Raw genomic sequence first — 8,497 nt, forward strand, 5'->3', positions numbered from 1 at the left:
GCCCCCGCTTCGCCGCCCGCCTTCGCACGCAGCCGGTCCGACCTCGCCTGACCTCGCCCGACCTCGTCTCCCTCGCGCCATCTGCCCCATCGCCGCCGCCAAACCTCGCCGCCCCCTCAAATGAAGTACTGGTTGAAATATAGTTTTTACATCTCCATTTGCATCTTCTATTGAAGTAGTTGTTTTACATCTCTGTTTGGCATCATCTGTTGGAATTGGCCCCTTTTTGGAGATGCAAAAAGGACTTTTTAAAGATGTAAATTGTGACATCTCTTGTTTTAAATCTCCAAATTTGCATCTTCTATTGGAGATGCTCTAAGCAAGATGAGATGATGTAGACAGATTGAAACCAAGCAATATGATTAAACCCCGTCGTTACACAAGGCCTTCAAAGGTTAGGAACAGGGCTTTCACTCGAAGATCCGGAGCTTGGTTAGACTGAATTTAGATAACCACATATTTGAATGTGTTTCTAAAGAAGAAACCAACCGAAGAATGACATGTAGAAAATCCGCTTACCATTTATTATTTTCTCTTACAACGTCCAATATTTCTACATGAGTAACAAGATTACTACACCCACATCCAAATCTCTTCTGCAATTATCATGCAGATCCCATCAGATCGTCGTTACACAAGGCCATCCGTCCTTGGCACACTAATCATCATGAATTTAGTTCATCAGTTGCGTTGTGCTTGGGGAAGGAGGGATTTGCAATAATAGTTGCACTTGCATCCCTCCGGGACGCAGATGCCTTCTGCTCTGACGTACTTCTTCAGGCAGTCCGTGTAGCACGTGACCGCTTGGCATTTGCCGGAGTAGATCACCTTCGAGCAATCGTACTGAGGAGGAATTTGCGCCGCCAAGGCTGTGTATGTATGTAAACACAAGGAAATTCAGGCCATGGTCAATCATGTTAGCTTAATTGCCCATAACAAAATCATATCAGAATGATCGGAAGTAAATACCTGAGGATGACACTAGAAGGACAGTGGCTAGAAGAAGCAGCAGTTTATTCATAGTCGCCATGGATCGTCTCTTGTAGTCAAAGTTGGAACCGAGAAACTCACCACGTATCCTATTTGCTTTTCGTTGTGATGGTACCTTGTCTCTTGGCCTGGCCTAGGAGCTACTCTGTGGGTGACATGAAAGGGCTTTATAATGAAGAGCCCTACTATTTTTGGAATCACATTAATTGACATTGATATCCTCCGATAAAAAACTAAAGGATATTGATACTCGGTATTTCAGACGGATATGGATCAATTGAACTTGTGTTGCCAATTTCTGGATTAATTTTATACTACTAAAAAAATGCCTTAGTATATGATTTATGCAAAATCTATTTTCTAGAGGGAATTCCTTATTTAACACTATCTTAAATTGTGTTTAGCTATTTGACACTGAAAAACTTTTTCTTCCCTACCTAACATAAAGTTCAAATTTTATTTCTTGTGACATTTTCGTCCATTTTTACTACCGACGGTGTTAAATGACACCTAAAAAGACAACCTTACTCCTGATGTAACTTGGGACCAGAATTATTCACATGACCAAAGATACGGTGATTCACATGGCCATGAAAGGTGATGGGCAAAAGCAGAGTCGTCGCTCTCTTACGTCCTCCTCACCCTTCGGCTGCCGGGACGTCGTGACATGCAAGGCGAGCTAGCCAGACATACGAGGGATTGTGTTGTTCATGTGACTGGCACTATACAGGGACTAAGCTGATTAGGCAGACCGAGCTTAATAATGACCGAAAATCCAAAATAGCTCCACTCGCCAACGCCAGTCTCCTGCCTCCCTCGCCAACGCCACTGGGCTCGGCCGGGCAAAGCTTGTCTGGAGCTAGCGGCAGCGGGGTATCCTCATTCCCGCGTGGGTAGGGGCCGGCGTGGTGTGGTTTCCTCCGGCCTGGGCGCGGCACGGTCGCCGGGCACTGCGGTGTGGCGGCATGCTGGTGCTCTGGTGGGCGTAGGTGTGTGTGTGTGTCATGTTTCGGGCGGCGGTAGGCGGGGGAACATGCAGGGTGGCTGTGGTGGCGGGGCTGTTGTGACCAGATCTGCCTGGCGGCTATCCCTCACGGCGAGGGCGAGGGCCGTGGGCGGCGTGGATCGGTGGATGCTGCTCCATTTCGGCATGGTAGTGGTGCCGACATGGCGGTGGCTCCATTGGTCCTGCTCGTGGTGGCTTGGTCCGCCAGGTTCGGTTGGCTCTGTTGGCGGCCAGGGGCGTGGGTGCACTGGCCGGTGAGGCGGCCGCTGCGGCTTGGCGGCGGTGGTTGGTGCTCGGCGGCAGGGTGCGGGTGGTGGTAGCCCATCTCTTCTCCTAGATCCGGGCCAGCGGCGTGATTTCTCGTGATGCGGAGATGGCTGGGAACATGGGCTCGTGCTCGTGCGGATCGGCTTGGGGCCCGAGGCAGGTTGGAGCTCTCGCTCTGGGTAGGTGATGGAGGTCTCGGTCCGGGTGTTTTTCGCAGGTGATGAGGTCTCTCTCCTCGTGGATGCGGTGGTCGGTGGTGGTGGCCGGGTTTCTTCTATTCCGTCGGGCAGATCGGAGTCGATGACCACGGTCGAGGAATCATGCGAGTGGGCTCGGTGGCGGTCGTCGGTAGTCATGGGGTTGTGTCCCCCTCCCTCCCCCAGTCCTCCGGGACTGGATAGGAACGCAGGTGTGGATGCCCCCTACTGTGGGGGCATCAACCCAGATTCCGTGACTGATGCCGGGCTAGGAGCGAAAGGATACACCTTTTCTCTCCTCCTTCCTTGGTTGGTGCTCCGTGATGTGGACGGATGGCGGTGGCTCGGATTCGGACGCTGGAGCGACGGCTTTGGATGGCGGTTTGCATGGTTGGCTCTTCGACGGGCACCACATCGATGGTGGTGGCTTCCCCCTCTTGGCCCTATGGGTGGGTCGGGCGCACTCCCTGTCATTGACAGTGGCATCGGCCCGATCCGGATCTGGGGAGCTGAACTCGTCGCGCTTGTGCTGAAGACCTCGTGGTGCCACGAGGGAGCTGCCGAGTGATAGCCCCATGCTTTGTCGCCGACGAAGGCGTGCTTGCGGGCACCGCTCTCTTCCGGAAGACGTCGTCGTGGTGCTCCTCGACATGCCAGGGTTCCGGGTGAAGACCCTTATCCCTTTTGGACTCAACAGCGGCGACGCTTTGCGCCGTTTCCCTCCCAAGGGCGTTGTTGCGGAGCTTATGTGTTTAGGGCCAAGTGTGACGTTGTACTCAGTTCCCCTATTTTCTTTCTCGGTAGCGTAGTCGCGTGCGTTCTGCGTGTTCCGGTTTTGTTGGGATCGGCATTGTATGAGGGCAACCTCACGATCTCATATCGTTCGGCCGTGTACTTAATTTGATGATTGCTTTATATATATAATAAGACGCAAGCCTATTTCAAGAGCTTAATAATGACCATCAAAATGTGACGCTGGGCGTCTTAGTGGTCGACTAAACTAAACAAAGCTGCCAACATAATTTAAGCTGGATGTTAGTGATTGTTGGAGTTGTGTCGAATATTGTGTACAAGATAGGTTACAGCTGGACTAGGAGTTGTATTGTGTTTACATAGGATGTGGAGTTGTGTCCTACTAGGACACTTCTATCCTAGGCCTCTCATATATAGTGGGGGTAGACAAACGATGTAACCTATGCCAACATAATAGCACAGGAACTCAGGGGAAGCCGGCGGCGTGTGCCGGCCTCCAGGGCGACCTGGTGCGATATTGTAGCGGTGTCATGGGGAGGAGCGCCCATAGTCAGGCCCCGGGGATGTAGCCATATCGGTGAACCTCGTTAACAAATCTCGGTGTCGTGCTCGTGTGATTACTTGGTTCTCGGATGATCGATGGTATGTCTCGGATTTATTCTACAAGTGGTATCAGAGCTAGGCTGTTGGGAGGCTGTGGATTGTTGATCTAGAAGAAGTATCAAGTTCGAGATGTAGCCGGTTACGGCGCGGTTCTCGGCAGGATTGAAGGATCGATCAGCAGAGTTCTTGGCGGGACTTGCAGCAGCACGTACGGTGGCTGGCAAGACGTGCGGCGATCGATCAGGTGGGTCGATCGGGCGAGCGTCAAGCAGCGCACGCGAATTGCGGCAGCAGCGACGCGGTCCAGCAGGCGGTGTTCTCGGCGACGGCGCGACGTATCACGTAATCAGCAGGTCAAATCGGATGGGCAATCAAAGCAGCGTGGTCGGCCATGGCACTGGAGGGCAGATCCTTGGCGTGATGGCCTGGTGCGGCCTAATCAAGCTATTTGTGTGCTGGAGGCCTATTGCGTAGTGCGCTGGGGTTGGCGAGGCCCACGTTGGGCTGCTTGTGCTAAATCCTATGGAGAATTGCTGCTGATCGGGAGGCGTCCGTATGTGGTGGAGCACCTCAGATTTGTTTGTGACAGAAAAAGATTGGCACAAGGACTTGGAGTCAGATCATGATGCTTATCAAGAAAGGAACAGAGAAGTTCGTTCAAAAGCTACATACGTGTGGTGAATTAGGAGCCTTGGCTTGCTTTGTTAATCTCCTTTGGTGTTCACACGGGAAGGCTATGAATGATTGTGCTTTTGTTTTCTTTGTTGGTACACATTTGTGTTTGGATGGCGATGGCCACGGTGACGGCTTGAGGAGTCTGGAATGTGTCTGCAGTCGGACAAGTTTGGCTGACACAAGTCGGTTGGTACAGAAGACGGTGCGGGATCGGCGACAACGACATAGGAGCGTGATGCTGATGGTGACCGACTTCTGGGACGTGGAAACACGTGGCACATGCCTGAGTGCTTGTGTGGCTTCGACAAGACTATGGCGCGGGGTTGATTCAAGGTGGCGTACGCATGTGAGCTTGAAGTCGACGGGGCGCGAAGGTGGACTGATCATCTACCATGGAGTCATGTTGAAGGTGGAGCTGGATTGAGGGGCTATGATGTAGGGATCCAAAGAATCGAAGCCTATTTCAGCTGGGGGAAAAGCGAGTGGCACGTAGTTTGGACTGGAGCCCAGTGGTCTGATGAAAGCGTGAAACTCGTCATCGGTCGGTGATCATCGGTGGTACTCTGCAGTGGGGATTGAGTGGTGCGGGTTCGCGACCCTTGAGACTCGACCGGGACAGCGGAGGCTCGACGCGGTAATAGCGGCGAGGCGTGCGGCGCGCACGGGACATGGAGACGGGCCAGGGCTCTGGTGGTCATACATGTGGTGAGACAACTGCGAATTTGAATCGGGATGACTACAAGCAATGGTGAAATTCCTTCAAGTTTCGAACAGGCGTTCAAGAAAGGAACGGTGATGTTGAGTTCAGGTAACTCTTATGTGTGATACCCAATATGTGAGTTGTTCACTTTCACACAGGTCAGTGGTCGGTGTGTGATGGCGTTGGACGGAACTCTGGAAGTTCGGAGTACAAACTAGAGTAGCAAGGAACTTAATTTTGCTCGAGTGTTGACCGTGGTCAAGAAAAGAAGGAACTACAAGTTGCAGGTGGAGTCATATGGAGTCTTTGGAGTAGCAGCGATACTCTTGGGATAAGCTCAAGTTCAATGTACATGGAAGTTTGACGCATGGACAAATCCAAGGTGGTGGAGTATATTCGCCAAGGTGGAGTTTGTTGAAGTTGTGTCGAATATTGTGTACAAGGTAGGTTACAGCTGGACTAGGAGTTGTATTGTGTTTACATAGGATGTGGAGTTGTGTCCTACTAGGACACTTCTATCCTAGGCCTCTCATATATAGTGGGGGTAGACACACGATGTAACCTATGCCAACATAATAGCACAGGAACTCAGGGGAAGCCGGCGGCGTGTGCCGGCGTCCAGGGCGACCTGGTGCGATATTGTAGCGGTGTCATGGGGAGGAGCGTCCATAATCAGGCCCCGGAGATGTAGCCATATCGGTGAACCTCGTTAACAAATCTCGGTGTCGTGCTCGTGTGATTGCTTGATCCTCGGATAATCGACGGTATGTCTTGGATTTATTATACGGTGATCGCGTGCGCAATCAGGCCACCATTGCAGTACATTGTTGTCGTTAATTAGCCAATCTACAAGTCTACCACACATCCAAAAATAACTGCGAAGATTATGTTATTGTTCGTGACACTTTAGCCTAAAAAGTGAAATTGTTGATGTCAATATAGACGAAAGTCTACAACAATAATAAATTGTTGATGCCAGTTTTTGGCACCGCAATAAACGTAATTAAGATGACCACGAATGAAAGAACTTTCAACATGAAAAAGTTCTGTATAGTTGTAGTGAACACGGAAGACCTATTCTCATCCCGAACTCAAATGCACCCATGATAAACAGTAAAATCAAAAAAATAGTAAACAAATTCAAAGCTTTCTGAAGTTTTTTATGGTAAACTTTGACAAATATTTTCTATGCTTGCATGGAAGTCGTGGCACAAATCAACACTCCAAATCGTTTTCAAAACTAGATTTTTTGATGCACCAATTCTATTTTTATTGCACGACTTCCACTAATGTTATTTCATGCTAAAATTTTGCAACCATACAAAACATTTGTCAAAACTTTACCAAAAAAATTCAGATTTTACTATTTTTCAATTTTTATTGTTCATCATGGAGCATTTGAGCTCGGGAACAGATACTCCACGTCCAAGTGAGCAACTTCTATGTTCCGGTCATTGCCATCCGACCTGATCTCGGGGGCGGAAACTGAGCTCGGAGTATTGAGATGCAGGGTTCTGGAGTATTGTTAAGCCGATTAACCCTTCAAGATGACCTCCGATGGAAAAGTTCTCTACATGAAATGTCTTCGTCTTGGAAGGACGATCAAACTTTATTTATACACCATCTCAATTCGAGGTCATCTGCAACCTGTGGAGCTAAAACAAGATCATGCGGAAAAATCCTGTTGGGCAATCCGAGGTCCTAGGCAATCCGAGGTCATGTGCAATCTGAGGTCATATACAATCTAAGGTCTCAAAATCCAAGGTCTTCAAATCCCAAGCCTCCAAAGCCAAGGTCTCAAAATCCGAGGGAGGTGACATGGAATTCTAAACCCGACTATGTGAGCTAGACCCGGCCAAGAGCTGAAAATGGACCCGTGAAGTCATCCACATGGCCTCGGATGAAAAAGTGTTCAACACAGAACTTGTTCGCCTCGTCGAAATGGTTAAATTTTCTTTGGGCACGTCTACATCCGAGGTAGTCTGTGGCATGTAGAAACCAAAAACCAAACTTCTGTCTCGGGCATACCTGAATCCAAGTCGGTTAAGTTTGGAAGATTTTTGATGAGGTTTGGAGTCTTTTTCTTGCATGGGAAGTCCATCCGCCTCTTATATATGTTCTTGGAGGTGGCGGTCGATTGAACAACACACAATCAAAACATCAATATACTATTTTTTTTATCTATGTTTTATCTCTCCATCGTTTTTCTCTCTCGTTCTTCGTTGCTCCTCCTGCTCGAGAGCTGCGAATCCCGAGGCTCTAGGGGTGAGCGAATCGACCTAGGGAAGCCCATAGCCGCCGCACTACCTGACATGGTCCCTCCCGGGTGTGCGGGGTTTCGGGTTTGCGAAAGCATCCGCCGACAGTCCTGCGTATTGCGCTCCCGGTCGGATCTTCTTCAACATGAGCTGCGATGCATCAGCGTCAACGTTGAAGGTACGTGGTGACGTGTACGTGCACGAACACATATAAAAACTTCCTCAGTTTTCAACATGTGTATTAGTGTCATGCAGTGTGCAACATGGCAACACATCCAAGCAAGCTATTGCCATTGGCCGCTGTACTTCACCCTAAAAATTGGAACCATTTACAAGCATGTGAGCATCTTTTTGGTGTGAATGGAATTATCAAGATATAGGGGGCTTTACCCCTCAAAAATAGGGGGCTTTAATGGTGGTTCGGGTACACACAGATTCATGTATCCTATCTTCAATGTAGAGATGTACATATAACTTATGGGTTATGGCGTTTGTACCGTCCACCATATGCTTCTCAGACTGAAAATTCACAGGGGCGTGCAGGTGCACGGGCACGCATCTGCTAAGTCCTGCTCGGCCGCTCGATTGCCTCACGATTCATAAATAGTTGGATCCCGTACGAGGACATAGTAAGTTTTAAGTTTCAATCGCTGAAACCTCGATGTTTGAGCTGACAATTGCAATTTTCTTGCTCACTCTTACCAAGTTTAATAGATAAAACTTCAAGGCATTTTTTTTGTCGGTCGCAAGACAAAAATCGTAATTTTATTTTTCGTCTGTACTAAATTTCAAGAGTTGAAACTTAATATTTTCAAATTTTGTTAAAACGTGTTCAAAATTGATCTTATTTGAAAGTCCTCATCGCGAGGACACAACGTAACCCTCTTTTTTCAGGTTAAGGAGTAGAGAAAATGGCTCGAGCCGAGGTCCGAGTATGAAGCGCTGCAGCGCTGAAGTATGAGCCCTGTGGATTAGCGATTGCTTTTCTACGAGGCTCGTACCGATGGCATACTTCCAGAAAAAGCTCGAACGACTTTCAACCAAAGGG

General features: G+C 49.0%; 1 long non-coding RNA gene across 1 annotated transcript; it reads right to left on the bottom strand.

The window, feature by feature from the left end:
* Window positions 1–503: 503 nt before the first annotated feature.
* LOC120965920 (uncharacterized) lies at window positions 504–1,117 on the bottom strand. Its single transcript, XR_005758895.2, has 2 exons — window positions 970–1,117; window positions 504–869 (listed from the first exon to the last, which is right to left on the bottom strand). It is a non-coding gene; the product is annotated as an uncharacterized lncRNA (long non-coding RNA).
* Between the last annotated feature and the right edge of the window lie 7,380 nt (window positions 1,118–8,497).

The sequence above is a fragment of the Aegilops tauschii genome, chromosome 6, assembly GCF_002575655.3.
Source record: "Aegilops tauschii subsp. strangulata cultivar AL8/78 chromosome 6, Aet v6.0, whole genome shotgun sequence".
NCBI classification, from domain to species: domain Eukaryota; kingdom Viridiplantae; phylum Streptophyta; class Magnoliopsida; order Poales; family Poaceae; genus Aegilops; species Aegilops tauschii.